Genomic DNA, 23,930 nt, shown 5'->3' with positions numbered 1-23,930 from the left:
CTTACACATGTGTGATGGTATGGGGGTGTATTAGTGAACAAGACATGACTAACTTACACATGTGTGATGGTATGGGGGTGTATTAGTGAACAAGACATGGGTAACTTACACATGTGTGATGGTATGGGGGTGTATTAGTGCCCAAGGCATGGGTAACTTACACATGTGTGATGGTATGGGGGTGTATTAGTGCCCAAGGCATGGGTAACTTACACATGTGTGATGGTATGGGGGTGCATTAGTGCCCAAGACATGGGTAACTTACACATGTGTGATGGTATGGGGGTGTATTAGTGCCCAAGGCATGGGTAACTTACACATGTGTGATGGTATGGGGGTGCATTAGTGCCCAAGACATGGGTAACTTACACATGTGTGATGGTATGGGGGTGTATTAGTGAACAAGACATGGGTAACTTACACATGTGTGATGGTATGGGGGTGTATTAGTGCCCAAGGCATGGGTAACTTACACATGTGTGATGGTATGGGGGTGTATTAGTGCCCAAGACATGGGTAACTTACACATGTGTGATGGTATGGGGGTGTATTAGTGCCCAAGGCATGGGTAACTTACCCATGTGTGATGGTATGGGGGTGTATTAGTGCCCAAGACATGGGTAACTTACACATGTGTGATGGTATGGGGGTGTATTAGTGCCCAAGACATGGGTAACTTACACATGTGTGATGGTATGGGGGTGTATTAGTGCCCAAGACATGGGTAACTTACACATGTGTGATGGTATGGGGGTGTATTGGTGAACAAGACATGGGTAACTTACACATGTGTGATGGTATGGGGGTGTATTAGTGCCCAAGGCATGGGTAACTTACACATGTGTGATGGTATGGGGGTGCATTAGTGCCCAAGACATGGGTAACTTACACATGTGTGATGGTATGGGGGTGTATTAGTGAACAAGACATGGGTAACTTACACATGTGTGATGGTATGGGGGTGTATTAGTGCCCAAGGCATGGGTAACTTACACATGTGTGATGGTATGGGGGTGTATTAGTGCCCAAGACATGGGTAACTTACACATGTGTGATGGTATGGGGGTGTATTAGTGCCCAAGGCATGGGTAACTTACCCATGTGTGATGGTATGGGGGTGTATTAGTGCCCAAGACATGGGTAACTTACACATGTGTGATGGTATGGGGGTGTATTAGTGCCCAAGACATGGGTAACTTACACATGTGTGATGGTATGGGGGTGTATTAGTGCCCAAGACATGGGTAACTTACACATGTGTGATGGTATGGGGGTGTATTGGTGAACAAGACATGGGTAACTTACACATGTGTGATGGTATGGGGGTGTATTAGTGCCCAAGGCATGGGTAACTTACACATGTGTGATGGTATGGGGGTGCATTAGTGCCCAAGACATGGGTAACTTACACATGTGTGATGGTATGGGGGTGTATTGGTGAACAAGACATGGGTAACTTACACATGTGTGATGGTATGGGGGTGCATTAGTGCCCAAGACATGGGTAACTTACACATGTGTGATGGTATGGGGGTGTATTAGTGCCCAAGGCATGGGTAACTTACACATGTGTGATGGTATGGGGGTGTATTAGTGCCCAAGACATGGGTAACTTACACATGTGTGATGGTATGGGGGTGTATTAGTGAACAAGACATGGGTAACTTACACATGTGTGATGGTATGGGGGTGTATTAGTGAACAAGGCATGGGTAACTTACACATGTGTGATGGTATGGGGGTGTATTAGTGCCCAAGACATGGGTAACTTACACATGTGTGATGGTATGGGGGTGTATTGGTGAACAAGACATGGGTAACTTACACATGTGTGATGGTATGGGGGTGCATTAGTGCCCAAGACATGGGTAACTTACACATGTGTGATGGTATGGGGGTGTATTAGTGCCCAAGGCATGGGTAACTTACACATGTGTGATGGTATGGGGGTGTATTAGTGCCCAAGGCATGGGTAACTTACACATCTGTGAAGGCACCATTAATGCTGAAAGGTACATACAGGTTTTGGAGCAACATATGTTTATTGCTTATTTCAGCAAGACAATGCCAAGCCACGTGTTACAACAGCGTGGCTTCGTAGTAAAAGGGTGCGGATACTTTCCTCAGTTCCGAAACATTTATTGAGTGTTGTTAAAAGAAAAGGTGATGTAACACAGTGGTGAACATGCCCTTTCCCAACTACTTTGGCACGTGTTGCAGCCAGCCATGAAATTCTAAGTTAATTATTATTTGCAAAAAAAAAATTAAGTTTATGAGTTTGAACATGAAATATGTTGTCTTTGTAGCATATTCAACTGAATATGGCTTGAAAAGGATTTGCAAATCATTGTATTCTGTTTATATTTACATCTGACACAATTTCCCAACTCATATGGAAACGGGGTTTGTATACATGCTAGCTATATTTATGTGTATATATATATATATATATATATATATATATATATATATATATATATATATAGAATATATATAGTCATAGTCATCATTGTCACTGTCACCGACGTCCCACTGGGATGAGTCTTCCTTGCCCATCCTTATTTGAGCTCTACCGAGGATGTCGTGGTTTGTGTTGTGGTTTGTGCAGCCCTTTGAGACATTAGTGATTTAGGGCTATAAGAATAAACATTGATAAATGAATAAATGATAAATGGGTTGTACTTGTATAGCGCTTTTCTACCTTCAAGGTACTCAAAGCGCTTTGACACTACTTCCACATTCACACACACATTCACACACTGATGGAGGGAGCTGCCATGCAAGGCGCCAACCAGCACCCATCAGGAGCAAGGGTGAAGTGTCTTGCTCAGGACACAACGGACGTGACGAAGTTGGTACTAGGTGGGATTTGAACCAGGGACGCTCGGGTTGCGCACGGCCACTCTCCCACTGCGCCACGCCGTCCCATTGATTGATGATTGATTGATTGATTGATTAATATATATGAAATACTTGACTTTCATTGAATCAGTATTTCTTTATATATTTCTTTTATTTATTTTATTATTGTTCATCCTCGTTATATTCTCTGTCACTGTCTTTCTACCCATGAGAATGGTCGTCCCGGGAGATTTTCGGGAGAGGGACAGAAATCCAAAGGTGTCTCCCGGAAAATTTGTGAGGGTTGGCAAGCATGCATTATACTTTTTTTGAAAATGTTTTTTTTTTTTGAATTATTGTCTTTTATTTGTGAGTTTTGCTTCCCCCACTGTTCAGAGGGCATGACCTCTCACCTGCTCATGCAGACTCAAGGTGTTCCCTCCCTCCTCTGCCAAGTGCGGCTGATGTGCACAAACACGCACAGGTGCGGCCAACAATGGAGGCTTTGTGGCGGCTTGGCACACTGCTGGCCCAGCCGGGCTGGTATCGAGAACCAGAATCGGGACATGCAAAGACCTCGGCACTTTCCCGTTTCTTTTTTTAATGCTAAAATGGCGACATCAAGGATATTATCTTAAGCTCGCTCACATCATGCGGGGGATGTCATTTGCCTTCCACGTGTCCCTTTGAAGAAGACGAAAAAAGCAGAAGTTAGCGAGCAAATGACATAAGAGTCATTATGTTGCGTGGAGAAGGGACCGCAGCTAAGGCCCGCGTGTTCTACGCTTCCCATCGCCGTCTGGTGGGGGCCGGCCATGACATCAGCGCCTAAATAACATGCTTGTTTGGAAGCGCCCTTGAACGTCTCGAAGGATGAAAGCGAAAGGGGGGGGTGAATGAGCGAGAGGGCGCCATCAGATGCGTCTTCAAAGGCAAACGGAAACCTCAGGGAACATAGCTGATGACATCACAGGAGGACACAGGGCACTTAGTCCAAAGTTCTCACGGCGGCCTCAAAGAAAGTGAGCGAGGAAATGAAAAACAAAAACAAGGACAAGGAGGATGTGGGAATATTGAGAGTCCCTCACTTTTCCATGTGCGGGGGTGTGTTTTGTTGCCATGGAAACTTGGCTATAGAGGTTTAGTATAGATTAGATTTTTCAAATGACACTTTGCAAAAACTCCCTTTCAATGACGTGTTCCAGCGGGGGGAACTTGTGTTTTCCATCATGTCTGTCTGCTGTTTTGGAGGATTTTGGTCTGGAAGTCTTCTTCCCTATTCTCATGATCTCATTGTGTCTTACATGTGTTAGACATTACATGTTGCAGACATCAGGACACCTGGACATTACACCTACAGGAAGGGGAAATATGCGCTTGATCCTTAAGCTCGCACTCTTTTGGGAAGACTTTGTACCAGGTTCTGGGTGGGTGGTTTCTGTCCAGAAGAACATGTGTGAGGTCACAGGTCACTTATGAGGGTCTGCCCGATCACAATTGCTGTTCTGGTGCATGATTATGTGATGAGGTACAGGTCGGTTAAGTTCTCCAAACCATGACTTTATGGACCTTACTTGGCACGGGAGACAAAAGAGAGGACATCTTGAAGGGGTGGACCACTCATCTATGCATCAGTTGCTGACCAATCTCCACTCAAGTAGATCCCCTGCTGGCCCCACTATGGACTGGACTCTCACACTATTATGTTAGATCCACTATGGACTGGACTCTCACTATTATGTTAGATCCACTAGGGACTGGACTCTCACACTATTATGTTAGATCCACTATGGACTGGACTCTCACACTATTATGTTAGATCCACTATGGACTGGACTCTCACACTATTATGTTAGATCCACTATGGACTGGACTCTCACACTATTAACTAGATCCACAATGGACTGGACTCTCACACTATTATGTTAGATCCACTATGGACTGGACTCTCACACTATTATGTTAGATCAATCAATCAATCAATCAATGTTTATTTATATAGCCCCAAATCACAAATGTCTCAAAGGACTGCACAAATCATTACGACTACAACATCCTCGGAAGAACCCACAAAAGATCCACTATGGACTGGACTCTCACTATTATGTTAGATCCACTATGGACTGGACTCTCACTATTATGTTAGATCCACTATGGACTGGACTCTCACACTATTATGTTAGATCCACTATGGACTGGACTCTCACTATTATGTTAGATCCACTATGTACTGGACTCTCACACTATTAACTAGATCAACAATGTACTGGACTCTCACACTATTATGTTAGATCCACCCTGGACTGGACTTACACTATTATGTTAGATCCACTATGGACTGGACTCTCACACTATTATGTTAGATCCACTATGGACTGGACTCTCACACTATTATGTTGGATCCACTATGGACTGGACTCTCACACTATTATGTTAGATCCACTATGGACTGGACTCTCACACTATTATGTTAGATCCACTATGGACTGGACTCTCACTATTATGTTAGATCCACTAGGGACTGGACTCTCACACTATTATGTTAGATCCACTATGGACTGGACTCTCACTATTATGTTAGATCCACTATGGACTGGACTCTCACACTATTATGTTAGATCCACTATGGACCTGACTCTCACACTATTATGTTAGATCCACTATGGACTGGACTCTCACACTATTATGTTAGATCCACTATGGACTGGACTCTCACACTATTATGTTAGATCCACTATGGACTGGACTCTCACACTATTATGTTAGATCCACTAGGGACTGGACTCTCACTATTATGTTAGATCCACTATGGACCAGTACTTTTTATAATCGGTATAGTACCGACACTGATTCACTAGTACCGCGGTACTATACTATTAGTGTTATACCGTACAACTCTACAGCCCAGAAAGAAAAGTAAATGTTGTTACCTTGTCTTTTAAAAGAATCAGATTTTGGGGCGGCATAGCTCGGTTGGTAGAGTGGCCGTGCCGGCAACTTGAGGGTTCCAGGTTCGATGCCCGCTTCTGCCAACCTAGTCACTGCCGTTGTGTCCTTGGGCAAGACACTTTACCCACCTGCTCCCAGTGCCACCCACACTGCGTTAAATGGAACTTAGATATTGGGTGTCACTATGTAAAAGCGCTTTGAGTCACTGGAGAAAAGCGCCAACGTTCCCTCTAAGGTGCGCACTGCTCACGCGTTCTCTGCGCACATAAAAATAAAGCCGCGCAGAAAATAAAAAATCCCATCTGAACTTTAAACAAAATAAACACATTACAATATATTCTGTATGATTTTGCAATGCAACTCTATGAGTGACAACAAGAGCGGCCCTGATGAATAAAACAATCTTTGTCGACACGGTTCGAGACACTTTACCGACAGAAATTCCATCAATCACTTTATTTTATTTTCATTTTTTTGTTCTATACTGCTTCTGAAGCAAATCATATAGTTGATGTAGATGCCCATGTTGGCTGTTCAGATTTACTTTACAAAACACAACTGTAGGATACTTCTCTTGTTGCCTTATTTGAATTTGACTTTATTAAATGTATTTATATTATTATTTGGTGCAGCCGGGCCGGAGCAGGAGGGGATAGAAAGAGAAAAAGAGGCAGACTGTCAAAGGTATTTGGTGTCGAACCCCAAGATGCAGAGAAGGAGGCAGGCATTTGGTAAGTAAACATGATTTAATTAAATACTAAGAAAAAAACAAAACCAAAAGGGTACAAACAAAAAGCGCGCAAATGGGCGGAATAACAAACTAAGGGTCTTTAGCATAGAAGCTACCAAGAAACAAAAAAGGACCTAGCGTGGAAGCTAGCGGGTAGCAAACAGGAAAAACTGGAAATGGCTAATGCTAACAGAAACAGCTTACCGCTACGGCGACCAGGACAAAATGTAGCATGACAGGTAGTAGCTGTAACAAAACCACACGACAGGTAGCACGACAAGAGTGACATGTGGCAACGACAATACAAATGACAACACAATGATCCAGCAACTGACAAGACCAAGCAGGTACAAATAGGAGCGGGCTGATTGGCAACAGGTGTGGCCAGGTGCCAATCAGCTGCAGCTGAGGAGGAACACAGCACTCAGGGAACAAGACAGGAAGCTGACAGAATAAGAGCACTCGACAGGAACTAAAGACAGGAGATACTAAACACAGAGGAAACAAAACAAATGCAAAGGAAAAAACTAAAACATAGACAAACTGTCAGGGGAAAGGCTGACAGAGAAAAGGGGGAAATTGTGGGGATAAGAGGGGGATTAGACAGAGAGACAAAAACAACAACAGCAAACACAACAACAACAATAGAACAACACCAGCACATACGATATGTACAAATATGATGGTAAAAGTGATATTAAAGAAGCAGTTAGTGAAATAAATAATATAGAAATGACAATGAGCATTTTTACACTACAACTGGAGCAATACAAATACCAATAGAAAAAGCGCTATTGATTATGAACAATACCAATAGGTTACCTCTATTATCAACAATACCGTTGATCATATGCAACAGTACGTATACAAAATAACTACAAAGATTTTAAAAAAAGGAATACCAAAAGATGGAGGGGAAGAGAGAGAGGCAACCTATATTAATCTTGTAGATTGTTATAGTAACAATAGGTTAAGCTTTGTCAGATGCCATGTGTTACCCAGTTTACCCTAGGGCAACAACGTTGATATATCACTTTATTGGGCAAAACTGTTTGTTACCACACCAAAAACATGAGTAAAAAAACTTGTATCTATAAAAACTGGTAATGGTCTGCCATGCAAACCAGGCTCAAACCAACTTTGCCATCCGTGGTTTCAACAGAAGCCGCTCGCTCTCTCACCTGCACCAACACAAGCACTCATGGCACTTAGCCAGTGTTGCGTTTATGGCCACACAAAAAGTCGGACAACCCCAACGCCGCACAATGTGTAAATGCCAGGTTGTAACACTCTGATGTGTGCTTATTTTACTGCCATTTATCAAGAATCTTAATCTAATGATATTATTCATGAAATATCCTCACTAGATTTCATAAATGCTAATAAAATGACGTATTTTACAGACAGACAGTTACAGGAACTAAATGTAATCTCTGAAAGGGGTAACATTTCTTTTAAAGGCAGGACCTGCAGCCAGACATACAATACTAGCACACAGTTCATGACAAACATGTTTTGTTGTCATTGTCATTGAAAGAGGGCAAGATCACTGTGGAGAGACGGAGCCGACAGCAGGCTAGGACAAAGGGTGGTCCTGCCCAAGATGGCAGCCAGGAGGCGGAGGAGGCAGCAGAGCGGAGAGGCGGGGCACGCCAGGAGCGACACTGCAGCCATCAGAGTCAGGTGCGTAGATTACACACCTGCTCTCAATCCCTGCATCATAAAAGGGGAGAAGGAGGAACAATCGGGGCAGAAGTAGGAGAGGAAACAGCAGACCAAAAAGACCACGAAGACAACGAGATCAGCCCCTGCGGAAGACGCAGCGGCCGGCCAACGAAAGCCGGAAGAGACAGCGCTAGAAATTGGCGCGACCGACTGGCAAGAAAACATGTTTATTGAAACAATAAACAAGAGTCGGCTTCGCGTCTGCCTCACAATACGAAGGTCCTGCAGTCCTGGGTTCAATCCCAGGTTTGGGATCTTTCTGTGTGGAGTTTGCATGTTCTCCCCTTCGGGTACTCCGGCTTCCTCCCACCTCCAAAGACATGCACCTGGAGATAGGCCCCTCCCACCTCCAAAGACATGCACCTGGGGATAGGCCCCTCCCACCTCCAAAGACATGCACCTGGGGATAGGTTGATTGGCAACACTAAATGGTCCCTAGTGTGTGAATGTTGTCTGTCTATCTGTGTTGGCCCTGTGATGAGGTGGCAACTTGTCCAGGGTGTACGCCGCCTTTCGCCTGATTGTAGCTGAGATAGGCGCCAGCGCCCCCCGCGACACCAAAAGGGAATAAGCGGTAGAAAAAGGATGGATGGATAAACAAGAGTCAAACCTGCCATAATATGTCTTGCATCAATTGTCACTGCAACCCAGACGATGACGGCTGGAGACATGTCTCAATCACTTCTATCAGAAAATGATTTCAATAAAACATTTAAATAGTTATGATGTCAGGTTTGGGACAGGTGTGGCGCGGGTTTGGCCGCAGTGTGCACGTCTGATGTTGCTCACATGTGCTCTACTGAATGCTCAGGGAGTTTGTGCGTTTGCTCACACACATGAAAAATTAGAGGGAACGTTGAAAAGCGCTATATGAATATAATTCACTTCTTAAGAATAGTTGGGACGCGGAATCAAAACTTGGAAACGAAATTGTCCGTATTCAAACGATGCCCAACCCTTCAAATATAACCAGGTTAGAGCATCACCATGCTGAGTGGCTACAAACCAGCATTGCCAAAGTGACACATTTTTACAGTTTTGATGTCCCACTAGGTGCAACATATTTGGCTTTGATGTTGCTTGAGGAGCAGAGGGCAAAAACTCCTTCAGAAAAAAAAAGGAATGACAGTAGAAATACCTCCGGCAAAAAGCGGCTAAAGAAGTCTTTGAATCGGGACAGCGTTCTTGCAACGGTACGACGCTGCATTATTGGCCTTCATATTCAACTTTGAAAGGCTGCACGGCCCCAACCTGGACACACTTTGCTACCGGAGAACTTTCAAAAGAATTGGAGAATTTTTATTCAAAAGAAGTGCAAATAAAAGTGCTGCAGGCTTTTTTTGGATGGAATAGACGTCCGACATCAGTGAACTCTCACACAAATATTCTTCTCACTGGAGGGACTAAACACAAAAATCTGGCAAGGACAGGGTTTTCCAAGTAAGAAACATACATGCATTTATTTCGACACTTTTCAATTGACCAAGTGGAGGGGATCTATGAGTTGGGAAATGGTGTTAGATGTAAATATAAACAGAATACAATGATTTGCAAATCCTTTTCAAGCCATATTCAGTTGAATATGCTACAAAGACAACATATTTCATGTTCAAACTCATGAACTTTATTTTTTTTGTGTGCAAATAATAATTAACTTAGAATTTCATGGCTGCAACACGTGCCAAAGTAGTTGGGAAAGGGCATGTTCACCACTGTGTTACATCACCTTTTCTTTTAACAAAGCTTTTAGGAACTGAGGAAACTAATTGTTGAAGCTTTGAAAGTGGAATTCTTTCCCATTCTTGTTTTATGTAGAGCTTCAGTCCTTCAACAGTCCGGGGTCTCCGCTGTCCTATTTTAGGCTTCATAATGCGCCACACATTTTCCATGCGAGAAAGGGCTGGACTGCAGGCGGGCCAGGAAAGTACACGCACTCTTTTTTTACAAAGCCACGCTGTTGTAACACGTACTGAATATGGCTTGGCATTGTCTTGCTGAAATAAGCAGGGGCGTCCATGAAAAAGACGGCGCTTAGATGGCAGCATATGTTGTTCCAAAAGCTGTATGTACCTTTCAGCATTAATGGTGCCTTCACAGATGTGTAAGATACCCATGCCTTGGGCACTAATGCACCCCCATACCATCACACATGCTGGCTTTTACACTTTGCGTCTATAACAGTCTGGATATTTCCCTTCCCCTTTGGTCCGGATGACACGATGTTGAATATTTACAAAAACAATGTGAAATATGAACTCGTCAGAACACAACGCACTTTTCTACTTTGCATCAGTCCATTTTAGATGATCTCGGGCCCAGAGAAGCCCGCGGCGTTTCTGGATGTTGTTGATAAATGGCTGTCACTTTGCATAGTAGAGCTTTAACTTGCACTTACATATGTAGCGACCAACTGTATTTAGTGACAGTGGTTTTCTGAAGTGTTCCTGAGCCCATGTGGTGATATCCTTTAGAGATTGATGTCGGTTTTTGATACAGTGCCGTCTGAGGGATGGAAGGTCACGGTCATTCAATGTTGGTTTCCGGCCATGCCGCTTACGTGGAGTGATTTCTCCAGATTCTCTGAACCTTTTGATGATATTATGGAGCGTAGATGTTGAAATCTCTCAATTTCTTGCAATTACACTTTGAGAAACGTTGTTCTTAAACTATTTGACTATTTGCTCACACAGTTGTGGACAAAGGGGTGTACCTCGCCCCATCCTTTCTTGTGAAAGACTGAGCATTTTTTGGGGGAGCTGTTTATATAGCCAATCATGACACCCACCTGTTCCCAATTAGCCTGCACACCTGTGGGATGTTCCAAATAAGTGTTTGATGAGCATTCCTCAACTTTATCAGTATTTATTGCCACCTTTCCCAACTTCTTTGTCACGTGATGCTGGCATCAAATTCTAAAGTTAATGATTATTTGCAAAAAAAAATAATGTTTATGAGTTTGAACATGAAATATGTTGTCTTTGTAGCATATTCAACTGAATATGGCTTGAAAATGGTTTGCAAATCATTGTCCAGCCATCTATTTTCTACCGCTTATTCCCTTTGGGGTCGCGGGGGACGCTAGTCCCTATCTCAGCTACAATCGGACGGAAGTCGACACCTCATCGCAGAGAAAATTAGCTTTTGCTGGAAGATAGTGAGATTTACTGGCTGAACAGGGATTTGAAACCTGGACCCTCGGAATTAAAGTCTGACGCGCTACTGACTGAGCTGTCCAGGCTCGCAAATCATTGTATTCCGTTTATATTTACATCTAACACAATTCCCAAACTCATATGGAAACGGGGTTTGTATATTTATTTAAAGGGGAACATTATCACCAAACCTATGTAAGTGTCAATATATACCTTGATGGTGCAGAAAAAAGACCATGTATTTTTTTAACCGATTTCCGAACTCCAAATGGGTGAATTTTGGCAAATTAAACGCCTTTCTGTTTATCGGTCTTTTAGCGATGACGTCAGAATGTGACGTCACCGAGGTAACACACCCACCATTTTCATTTTCAACACATTACAAACACCGGGTCTCAGCTCTGTTATTTTCCGTTTTTTTGACTATTTTTTGGAACCGTGGAGACATCATGCCTGGTGGGTGTGTTGTCGGAGGGTGTAACAACACTAACAGGGAGGGATTCAAGTTGCACCACTGGCAAGAAATCTGCCGCCAGACCCCCATTGAATGTACCAGAGTGTCTCCACATTTGACCGGCGATGCTAAGACAGACATGGCACAGAGATGTATGGATAACCTGCAGATGCATTTGCAACCATTAAGTCAACCAAATCACAAAGGTGAGTTTTGTTGATGTTGTTGACTTATGTGCTAAGCAGACATGACTGCCAGCTAATCGATGCTAACATGCTATGCTAATTGATGCTAACATGCTATTTACGCTAGCTGTATGTACATTTGAAACTAGATACCCACATTTATTGCGAAACAAACACTTACCAATCGACGGATTTAAGTTGCTCCAGTGTCACAAGATGCCAAAGTCCTGATCGTTTGGTCCGCACATTTTACCGGCGATGCTGATAAGGCAGCCATGTTATGGGCCACTTCATTAGGTACACCTACGCTATGGCCCAATAGCTTCAATTTCTTCTTCAATTTCGTTTTCGCTATCTGCCTCCATACTCCGACCATCTGTTTCAATACATGCGTAATCTGTTGAATCGCTTAAGCCGCTGAAATCCGAGTCTGAATCCGAGCTAATGTCGCTATATCTTGCTGTGCTAACCGCCATGTTGTTTGTATTGGCAGCACTGTGTGACGTCACAGGGAAATGGATAGTGGTTTCCAAGATAGCGAAAATAAGGCACTTTAAAGCTTTATTTAGGGATATTCCGGGACCGGTAAAATTTTGAAAAAAATTTCAAAAAAATACAACAAGCCACTGGGAACTGATTTTTATTGTTTTTAACCCTTTTGAAATTGTGATAATGTTCCCCTTTAAATAAAGCATTTTTTCTCCTCTGTTGACAGAAGTGTTGGCGCTAGGAATTTTCTAAATGGGGTCCCATGGACCCCATCAAATCATAAAAATGGGGTCCCACAGTAATTTTTTGGGGTTCCACTTTTTTTTAAGCATTTTGAAAACAAATGATAAACGTATGCATTGTCCTGTTATCTCTCACATGTTTTATTGTGTTTTGGAAAAAGTGTGTCATAAACGTTACTTCATTCATTAAAATAAATAATATAAAAAGAAGACACATTTGTTTACATTATGTAAATGTGTTCAGTCATAAACAATCATTCACTTTCTTCTTTCCTTCATGGATCTAAACCTTACCGCTGCTGGTAGCTTTTTCTATGTTTTTATTTAATAAGTTGTAGGTGTGTTTATTTCAGTATGAAAGTATAGAAAGTGGGTCATGAAATGACGACAATGGTGTGCCAGGGCATACATATATTTTATATTTAACGCTTAAATCTCTGGAGTCGACATCAACTTCACATCTATTCCTCATTTCAAAATGTTTTTTTTTTATGTTTGTTTTTCTGCCCTTTTTTCTCAAACAAAACTATGTTTTTTTATGCATAATATTCCACCAAAAATATTTTTCAAAGTGGAATATTTCATGTGACGTAATCAGGGTTGAGGTGGGAGGGTAGTGGGGGTGTATATTGTAGCGTCCCGGAAGGGTTAGTGCTGCAAGGCATTCTGGATATTTGTTCTGTTGTGTTTGTGTTGTGTTACGGTGTGGATGTTCTCCCATAATGTGTTTGTCATTCTTGTTTGGTGTGGGTTCACAGTGTGACGCAAATTTGTAACAGTCTTAAAGTTGTTTATACGGCCACCCTCAGTGTGACCTGTATGCCTTGATTGACAGTCATTCCACTGTCTCTTTCTCTCTGTCTCTGCCCCTCCCTCACGAATGTTGCTAGGTGCGCACACCTGTTTTTAACCCCTCTTAACCCTGTACGTACATTGAAAATACACCCAACTTTGACACAAAACGCCGGACATTTGAGGCATTTAAGAAACCCCGCCCGGACACCCCGGACAGTCCCGTAAAAGAGGACATTTCCGGGGAAAAGAGGACATATGGTCAGTCTAACCTCATTCATACATGTCATTTATATATATATTTTTTTGTTAACAAGTTAAAGGTATTTAATAATAATACAAGCATGTTTAACATTCCTACCATGAATTAATTAACGTTGACCCCGACTTAACCCTTGTGTGGTGTTCGGGTCTGTGGGACCCGTTTTTATTTTTTTATTAAAAGAAAAATGATAGAATTTATTCGGGATGTCCAATAATATCGGACTGCCGATATTATGGGCCGATAAAATGCTTAAAAATGTAACATCGAAAATTATCAGTATCGGTTTTCCTAAAGTAAAATGTATGACTTTCAAAACGTCGCTGTGTACACGGACGTAGACAAGAGTACAGAGTACCAATAAACCTTAAAGGCACTGCCTTTGCATGCCGGCCCAGTCACATGTGAATGCAAGGCTTACTTGGTCAACAGCCATACAGGTCACACTGAGGGTGGCCGTATAAACAACTTTAACACTGTCACAAATATGCGCCACAATGTGAACCCACACCAAACAAGAATGACAAACACATTTCGGGAAAACATCCGCACCGTAACACAACATAAACACAAGAGAACGAATACCCAGAACCCCTTGCAGCACTAACTCTTCCGGGACGCTACAATATACACCCTCCACTACCCTCAACCCCACCCCACCCAACCCCGCCCACCTCAACCTCCTCATGCTCTCTCTGGGAGAGCATGAGGAGTCCTTTACTCTCGCTGCTGTTTTGAGGCATGTTAAGCTTTGAAAAAGTTAAAAATATTAAATAATTGGAGTTTAAAATTAAATAAGTGAAGAGAAGTCTTTTTTTGTTTTAAGATACATATAAAAGACATAAGCAAAAACCCAGGCAAGGAAAATGGCGAGTATAATTCCAGTCCGCGGGGGATTATCCTCAGGTGCAGTACACAACTTCCTCCCTTGAAAAAGTAAGCCATTGTTGCTTTGTTTAAAATCCCACAGGATAAAAAAAAAAAGCATAACTGGGTTGAATGTGTGGGGAAGGGGGGGGGGAGATGAAGAGGATATGTTTACAGTCCTGTAGATGAGAATGAGCGCTGCATATTTCAGTGTAAACTACACCAAAGCGTGTTGAAAAGTGCGGTATGGGCTGGACCAAAAGGAAAGGGAAGAAGGGGGTGCATTACACACACACACACACACACACACACACACACACACACACACAGTTCACTGCTCTTTTTCTGCCGTCTCCAACTGCTGTCTTAGCTTTTGATATGAAAAAGAAGGTGTGGCTGCAGCTGGACGGTCACCAGTAACATGCTCAGCTGGAGGCCTCCACGCATCTTTGCTCTTTTGTGCGTCTATCTGGATGCCTTTGATGCTCTTTTCCATGCACGTCCTACCGACTGCAGGATGCAAACTGCCTTTAAGGCGGAAGAGTTTGTACATTTTAAGTGCAGACGTTGTGCTCAGCCAAGCCCTGCAGCTTGTGCAAGTCTCACATTTCAGCCACCAGGAATGGGCGAAGATGAGATAAGAGGAAGATTCACAACAAAGAGGGTGTGTGCGTGTGTGTGTGTGTGTGTGTGTGTGTAATCTGACAATGCTTACTTAATGGGGACATCGCTCTGTTTAAACAGTTTAGTGTACTTCTGACGGTGTGGGGACCAAAAAAAATTAAGACTATGGTTTTCTTGTGAAATTCCAATTCTTTTTTTGACAAGTTTTTTTTGTATTTACGTAGTTTGTATTTATTATCAATGTAGTAAATAAAAATATTTTTTTGTCTACAGTAGAAAGGGTGGTTCTAAACAGGCATTTTTCAGAGGTCTCAAAATAGTAACAAATATAAGAATGTGTGTGTGTGTGTGTGTGTGTGTGTGTGTGTGTGTGTGTGTGTGTGTGTGTGTGTGTGTGTGTAATCTGGCAATGCTTACTTAATGGGGACATCGCTCTGTTTACACAGTTTAGTGCACTTCTGACGGTGTGGGGACCCCAAAAATTAAGACTAGGGTTTTCTTGTGAAATTCCAACATCTTTTTTAACAAGTTTTTTTTTGTATTTACATAATTTGTATTTATTAGTAATGTTGTAAATAAAAATATTTTTTTGTCTAGAAAGGGTGGTCCTAAAAAGGCATTTTTCAGGGGTCTCAAGAAAAGTAACAAATTCAAGAACGCGTGTGTGTGTGTGTGTGTGTGTGTGTGTGTGTGTGTGTGTGTGTGTGTGTATGTGTGTGTGTGTGTGTGTGTGTGTATGTGTGTGTGTGTGTGTGTATGTGTGTGTGTGTGTGTGTGTGTGTGTGTGAGTGTGTATGTGTGTGTGTGTGTGTGTGTGTGTGTGTGTGTAAAATCTGGCAATGCTTACTTAATGGGGACATCGCTCTGTTTACACAGTCACCTTTAGGGGACCTCTGACAGTGTGGGAACCAAAAAATTATGGCTTATTATAATACTGACAAAATTCTAGGGTTTTCTTGTGAAATTCCAACCCATTTTTTAACAATTTTTTTCTTGTATTTACATAGTTTGTATTTATTACTAATGTAGTAAATAAAACAAATGTTATGACTAGAAAAGGTGGTCCATAAAAAGCATTTTTCAAAGGTCTCAAGAAGGTAACAACACAAGTGTGTGTGTGTGTGTGTGTGTGTGTGCGTGTGTGTGTGCGTGTGTGTGTACCTCAAAGCATGTGCACAGCTGCCCATCTGCTCAGTGAAAGCCCGCGGCCTCCTTCAAGCCAACGACTGATGTGATTTAGTGACGCAGGTCAAAGGTCAAGAGCCCCCAGTCTCCATCTGCGTCTTTAAAAAAAAAAAAAAAAAAACGGCATCAGGAAGGGTTTAGCCTGGAGTCAATAGTCTTGGTGACATGTCTGCCACCACAGCTCACCACACTTCTAGGTACGTCTTAAATAGGATTACTCCAATAAATAGCTTGCACCGGACCCCCAAGTACCCCTTGAACGCGTCGCCTGGCAATTCTCATCACAATTAATTAGATATCGTCTAAATATTCTCAATAAAAGAGGAAAGAGGGACTTGGAATGTAACATTCTTGTTTATTTGGGTGGATAATGTTTATGAACTCCATTCCAAACATTTCCCTCCTAAGAGGACTTCCAGATGTAAAGATCTGGCACACGTACACTCCTGGTCAAAAGTTTACATACACGTGTAAAGAACATCATGTCATGGCTCTCTTGAGTTTCCAGTCATTTCTACAACTTTTTTTTGTGATATAGTGATTGGAGCAAATACTTGTTGGTAACAAAAAACACTCATGAAGTTTGCTTCTTTTATGAATCTATTATGGCTCTACTGAAAATGTGAGGGTCAAAAGTATACATACAGCAATGTTAATATTTGCTTCCATGTCCCTTGGCAAGTTTCACTGCAATAAGGCGCTTTTGGTAGTCATCCACAAGCTTCTGTGCACATTTTTGACCACAAAATTGGTGCAGTTCAGCTAAACGTGTTGCTTTTCTGACATGGACTTGTTTCTTCAGCATTGTCCACACGTTTAAAGGCCTACTGAAACCCACTACTACCAACCACGCAGTCTAATAGTTTATATATCAAGGAAATATTAACATTGCAACACAAGTTTACTAAATTGCAATTTTAAATTTCACGACGAAATAACCAGCTGAAACGTCGCGGTATGATGACGCGTGCACGTGACGTCATTGTAGGACATTTTGTTCCAGCACTGTTCCCAGGTATAAGTCGTCTGTTTTCATCGCATAATTCCACAGTATTCTGGACTCTGTGTTGCTGAAGTTTTTACAATTTGTTCAATGAACAATGGAGACATCAAAGAAGAAAGCTGTAGGTGGGAAGCGCTGTATTGCGGCCGGCTTTAGCAACACAAACACAGTTTCATTGTTTACATTCCCGAAAGATGACAGTGAAGCTTTACTATGGAACAGAGCGGTCAAGCGAACACGGTTGGATTGGACCACACACACAAACTACAGTGTATTATGCAGCGATCATTTCGAAAGATCGTGTTTCGAAGAGGGTCCCTTGCGAAGGGCAGAGATGGGCATCGCCACCACTTGTCGACTGGTGCTGAAGAAAGGTGCGGGGCCGACCTTCAGGTTGTACAGGTACGACCATATAATCTCACTAAAACACTAGCAACACAATAAACAGATAAGGGATTTTCCGGAATTATCCTAGTAAATTTGTCTAATAACATCTGAATTGCTCCCACTGTATAGTCTTTTTTTTCTTTCTAGTCCTTTACTCTCATTTTCCTCATTCACGAATCGTTCATCCTCGCTCAAATTAATGGGGAAATCGTCGCTTTCTCGGTCCGAATCGCTCTCGCTGCTGGTGGCCATGATTGTAAACAATGTTCAGATGTGAGGAGCTCCACAACCCGTGACGTCACGCGCACATCGTCTGCTACTTCCGGTACAGGCAAGGCTTTTTTATTAGCGACCAAAAGTTGCCAACTTTATCGTGGATGTTCTCTACTAAATCCTTTCAGCAAAAATATGGCAATATGGCGAAATTATCAAGTATGACACATAGAATGTGTCATACCTTTCGGTCATGAGTTTTGGGTCATGACCGAAAGGATAAGATCACGGGTACAAGCGGCCAAAATGAGTTTCCAGGTCTCTCCCTTAGAGATAGGGTGAGAAGCTCTGCCATCCGGGAGGAACTCAAAGTAAAGCCGCTGCTCCTCCACATGGAGAGGAGCCAGATGAGGTGGTTCGGGCATCTGGTCAGGATGCCACCCGAACGCCTCCCTAGGGAGGTGTTTAGGGCACGTCCAACCGGTAGGAGGCCACGGGGAAGACCCAGGACACGTTGGGAAGACTATGTCTCCCGGCTGGCCTGGGAACGCCTCGGGATCCCCCGGGAAGAGCTAGACGAAGTGGCTGGGGAGAGGGAAGTCTGGGTTTCCCTGCTTAGGCTGTTGCCCCCGCGACCAGACCTCGGATAAGCGGAAGAAGATGGATGGATGGATGGATGGACACATAGAATGGACCTGCTATCCCCGTTTAAATAAGAACATCTCATTTCAGTAGGCCTTTAAGTCAGGACTTTCGGAAGACCGTTCTAAAACCTTAGTTTTACCCTGATTTAGCCATTCCTTTACCTTTGTTAGGGGGTCATTGTCCTGTTGGAACACCCAACTGCGCCCAAGACCCAACCTCTGGGCTGATGATTTTAGCTTGTCCTGAAAAATTTGGAGGTAATCTTCCTTTTTCATTGTCCCATTTATGCTCTGTAAAGCACCAGTTCCATTGGCAGCAAAACAGGCCCAGGGCATAATACTACCACCACCATGTTTGACAGTAGGCTTGGTGTTCCTGGGTGTGGAGAGGCGGAGCCTACGGTCCGACAGAGTGGCAGGGCACGCTGGAGCCCAGCCCAAGATGGCGGCGAGGAGCCGGTCCTGCACTTGCCTGATTTTTCTCTCCCATTTTGTCTGCAGGCTGATGCATCGGGCAGAGGACTGGGAGCAGTTTTGTCCCAGCAGGTGGAGGGCGTCGACCGACCCATCCTCTACATCAGCCGGAAATTATCGGAAAGGGAGGCCAGGTACAGCACAGTAGAGAGGGTGTGCCTCGCCATCAGGTGAGCGGTCGGGGCCCTCCGATACTACCTCCTGGGGCGCTCATTCTGCCTCTGCTCGGACCACAAACCCCTCCAGTGGCTCCACCGCATGAAAGATGCCAACGCACGGATCACCCGGCATCGGTAGTCTTCAGCGGTGCCTCCCGTTTGGTCCAGCAGCGCCCTCCTCGGGTCCTCAAAGCCCTCCCCCCACTCTTCTTCCGGCCACACACATGCTCTCGCCGTAGCCGTAAAAATGTCCAAAAATGCATGGGGATCTTCCTTTTACCGCCCACCTGATGGCGAGGCACTCCCTCTCTACTGTGCTGTACCTGGCCTCCCTTTCCGATAATTTCCGGCCAATGTAGAGGATGGGTCGGTCGGCGCCCTCCACCTGCTGGGACAAAACCGCTCCCAGTCCTCTGCCCGATGCGTCAGCCTGCAGACAAAACGGGAGAGAAAAATCACGCATGTGCAGGACCGGGTCCTCGCCGCCATCTTGGGCCGGGCTCCAGCGCACGCGTCATCATACCGACGTTTTCAACAGGATACTTGGCGCAAAATTTAAAATTGCGATTTAGAAAACTAAAAAGGCCGTATTGGCATGTGTTGCAATGTTAATATTTCATCATTGATATATAAACTACCAGACTGCGTGGTCGCTAGTAGTGGCTTTCAGTAGGCCTTTAAGACAGCCATTGTCATGATCCACTACTTGGATCAAGTCATATTCTGTTTTTGTTCCATCTTGGTATTGTGTTCTGTTACTTTGTCTTCCTTAGTTCCTGGTGGCACTTCCTGTTTTGTTCCGTTCCCATAGTAACCCATTTGTGTCACCTGCTGTTTGTCTTTCACGTGCACCTGCCTTTGATTATACTCCCTATTCAAGCCTGCTTTAGTTTGTCTTTCGGGCTCGCAGTGTCAATTTGCTTCCATGCTACAGGTGACGTCGCTTCCATGCTATTTTGTTTGTTTGTTTCCCGAGCTCCCATGCTAGCGTCTTTCGTTTTTTTCTAGCTCACATGCTAGTTCCGTTGGTTTTGTTAGTAGTGCCTTTGTGCAAGTATTTCTGTTCTTAGTATAAATAAATATTTTCTTATTTTTAGGCTGTGTCCACTCTGCTTGCATCAACGAGAGAACGCAACCACACCACGATGCCAGCAAAACGTCACAGCCATGACATTATGTCCTTTACACGTGTATGATGCTTTTTTTGTTTCTCTCCTCCGCAGTTGGATTGTTGTAAAGCTTTGTACAAGAGTGCACATCTCCCGGAATTCAGGGCATGAGAGGAAATGTCGGAGAAAGGTGTGACTTGATAGACTAAACCAATTTCTGCAATTTCCAAGTGTCTTTCAAGAAAATAACTTTCATCCCGGGATGTCGGAACTTTTATCTTCAAACAAAGCTTATCGTCGCTCTCTTCCCATCTTTCCTGCATTGACAGTGGAATGAATTTCCATATAATCGGACTTTTTTTTTTTTCCTTTTTGTCAGCATATATAAACAAAGCCCTCACAAATATATGCGCCGGCCTGCTTCCCAGGCGAAGACTTTTTTGATAAAAAGTCGCCGCTTCCTTTCTTCAGGAGCAAGCTTGTTGTTAAGCTCTTTGAGATGTCTATCAGACCAATGAAAAAAAAAAAAAAATTACGCTGAGCGCAGCAGCCGTGCGGCGGCGGGTGATTACGCATTCAAATGGATGCTTTTTTTTATATCAATGGAGGGCTTTGAAGACCTTTTAATGAGCAGATAGTCCAGTTAAATAGTCGTGCAAGTGCCGTCTTGGAAAGAGTAGACAAGGAATACTTTTTTATCATAAGCAGGTAACGACCTATTAATTCATCAATTAGATCAGGGGTCTCCAAAGTGCGGCCCGCAGGTCATTTTCTAACGGCCCCACAGCACATTTTAAAAATATGATTGAAAAATTATTAAAACGTAAAAAGTGATATAAAAGAGCAAACGGGTGAAATGTAACAATAAAATGTTGCGATGTTTACTGTAATAACACAAAGCTGCCATGCAGGCTGTTTCTTTCTTTCAAAAATAATAATGAATCAAAATCAATGTCCTTATGAATTATTGACATATTCAAGGCTCCAATTACGTCAAGTTAAATTTTCCACTTTGTGTTATTTTTGGGGGAAAATGTTACATATTTTGCGTTTGCCATATAAAAAACTGAGCTGTTTTTTTTAAAGGGCCTAAAATGAACAAACAAAAAACATAAACAACAATAAAACTTATAATTGACGGCTAGATCTGAAGTTGATATCGAGATTATTGTGTTAAAAGTAAACATTAAAAAAAAAAAGATTTATTAATGAGTAGGAACCTTTTGGATCCCCAAAAATTTTAGTGTGATTTGTTTTTAATGTCATTGCTCAAAAAATAATAATTAATTAAAATTAATGGTGCTATGAGTTATTGACCCTTTTAATGCTCCAATTATTATATAATCTCATATATTCCACTTCAAAAAATACTGGGTGAAAAAATTGCATATTTTGTGATTTTTCCATAAGAAAACAGTTTTTTTTGTGACAAAAAGAGCATATAACTTACATCTTTAAAATCATTATATGGACAAATGGACCTAATGTTGATCTAGAGATTTAGAAATTGAAAAATAATAAACAAATAATACTGAATAATGACACATTTTTAATATTTTTTAGACCAAAACCCTTTGGGGTCCTGAGTGGAGGCTGAAATGTATATTTTTTTAACATGTATTGTTTTTCAAAATAAAAAATATCAAAATGGCCCCCGCTTGCTTTGATTTTTCAGTGTGCGGCCCTCAATGGATAAAGTTTGGACACCCCTGAATAGATTAAACTCGGGGTTTTCCAAGCCTACCCTCGGACAAAATATATGTAAGTTTCCTGTCTATAGTATCCCCCACCTCTAAAATAACTACCGTATTTTCCGGACCGTAGGGAGCAACGGATTATAAGACGCATTGCCGATGAATGTTCGATGTCAGGCCTGGGCAATTATTTTACAAACCCTGTTTCCATATGAGTTGGGAAATGGTGTTAGATGTAAATATAAACAGAATACAATGATTTGCAAATCCTTTTCAAGCCATATTCAGTTGAATATGCTACAAAGACAACATATTTGATGTTCAAACTCATGAACTTTATTTTTTTTGTGTGCAAATAATAATTAACTTAGAATTTCATGGCTGCAACACGTGACAAAGTAGTTGGGAAAGGGCATGTTCACCATTGTGTTACATCACCTTTTCTTTTAACAACACTTTTGGGAACTGAGGAAACTAATTGTTGAAGCTTTGAAAGTGGAATTCTTTCCCATTCTTGTTTTATGTAGAGCTTCAGTCCTTCAACAGTCCGGGGTCTACGCTGTCCTATTTTACGCTTCATAATGCACCACACATTTTCCATGGAAGACAGGTCTGGACTGCAGGCGGGCCAGGAAAGTACCCGCACTCTTTTTTTACAAAGCCACGCTGTTGTAACACGTGCTGAATGTGGCTTGGCATTGTTTAGCTGAAATAAGCAGGGGCGTCCATGAAAAAGATGGCGCTTAGATGACAACATATGTTGTTCCAAAACCTGTATGTACCTTTCAGCATTAATGGTGCCTTCACAGATGTGTAAGTTACCCATGCCTTGGGCACTAATACACCCCCATACCATCACACATGCTGGCTTTTACACTTTGCGTCGATAACAGTCTGGATGGTTCACTTCCCCTTTGTCTGGATGACACGATGTCGAATATTTCCAAAAACAATTTGAAATGTGGACTCGTCAGACCACAGAACACTTTTCCACTTTGCATCAGTCCATCTTAGATGATCTCGGGCCCAGAGAAGCCAGTGACGTTTCTGGATGTTGTTGATAAATGGCTTTCGCTTTGCATAGTAGAGCTTTAACTTGCACTTACAGATGTAGCGACCAACTGTGTTTAGTGACAGTGGTTTTCTGAAGTGTTCCTGAGCCCATGTGGTGATATCCTTTAGAGATTGATGTCAGTTTTTGATACAGTGCCGTCTGAGGGATCGAAGGTCACGGTCATTCAATGATGCCAGAACGACCGACTGAAAAACCAGGCTTAAATAATAATGACATGATTGAAACAGGTGCACAAGTCCAACACGTGAGACAGGTGAAACTAATGGGTCGCCATGGTGACAAAACAAGCGGGTGAAAAAACGGGAACTAATGGAGTCTTGAAGTAACAGAAAAAAACTAAATAAAACATGATAAGACCTGACAATGGGTCTGGGGGCCAGTATACCTATTTTTAATGATTGAAAACAAAACATTATGACAGACCACCTTAAAAAGCAAAATTAAATTTGACACTATTGAGCAAATTGGCCATTTCTGGCAATTTATTGAAGTGTGTATCAAACTGGTAGCCCTTGGCATTAATCAGTACCCAAGAAGTAGCTCTTGCTTTCAAAAAGGTTGCTGACCCCTGGCGTATCGGCTCAGCACACTTGGAGTCATGGGTGACCGGGTACTACAGATAGTACCAGTGGAAACGTGCCAGTACCAAGAAAAAAAAGATAGTGCAGCCATCTGC

General features: G+C 42.6%; 1 long non-coding RNA gene across 1 annotated transcript in view; it reads right to left on the bottom strand.

Annotated features, from left to right (window-relative positions):
- Positions 1-23,930, bottom strand: part of LOC133541494 (uncharacterized) — a 69,467-nt gene that overhangs the window by 26,329 nt on the left and 19,208 nt on the right. The window contains exon 3 of the long non-coding RNA XR_009803899.1: positions 16,474-16,595. This is a non-coding gene — a long non-coding RNA (uncharacterized LOC133541494). The remainder of the gene's footprint in view (positions 1-16,473; positions 16,596-23,930) is intronic.

The sequence above is a fragment of the Nerophis ophidion genome, linkage group LG23 (genome assembly GCF_033978795.1).
Source record: "Nerophis ophidion isolate RoL-2023_Sa linkage group LG23, RoL_Noph_v1.0, whole genome shotgun sequence".
Classification (NCBI taxonomy): domain Eukaryota; kingdom Metazoa; phylum Chordata; class Actinopteri; order Syngnathiformes; family Syngnathidae; genus Nerophis; species Nerophis ophidion.
The sequence above is the reverse complement of the archived record's forward strand: the minus strand, read 5'-3'. Positions and strand labels throughout refer to the sequence as shown.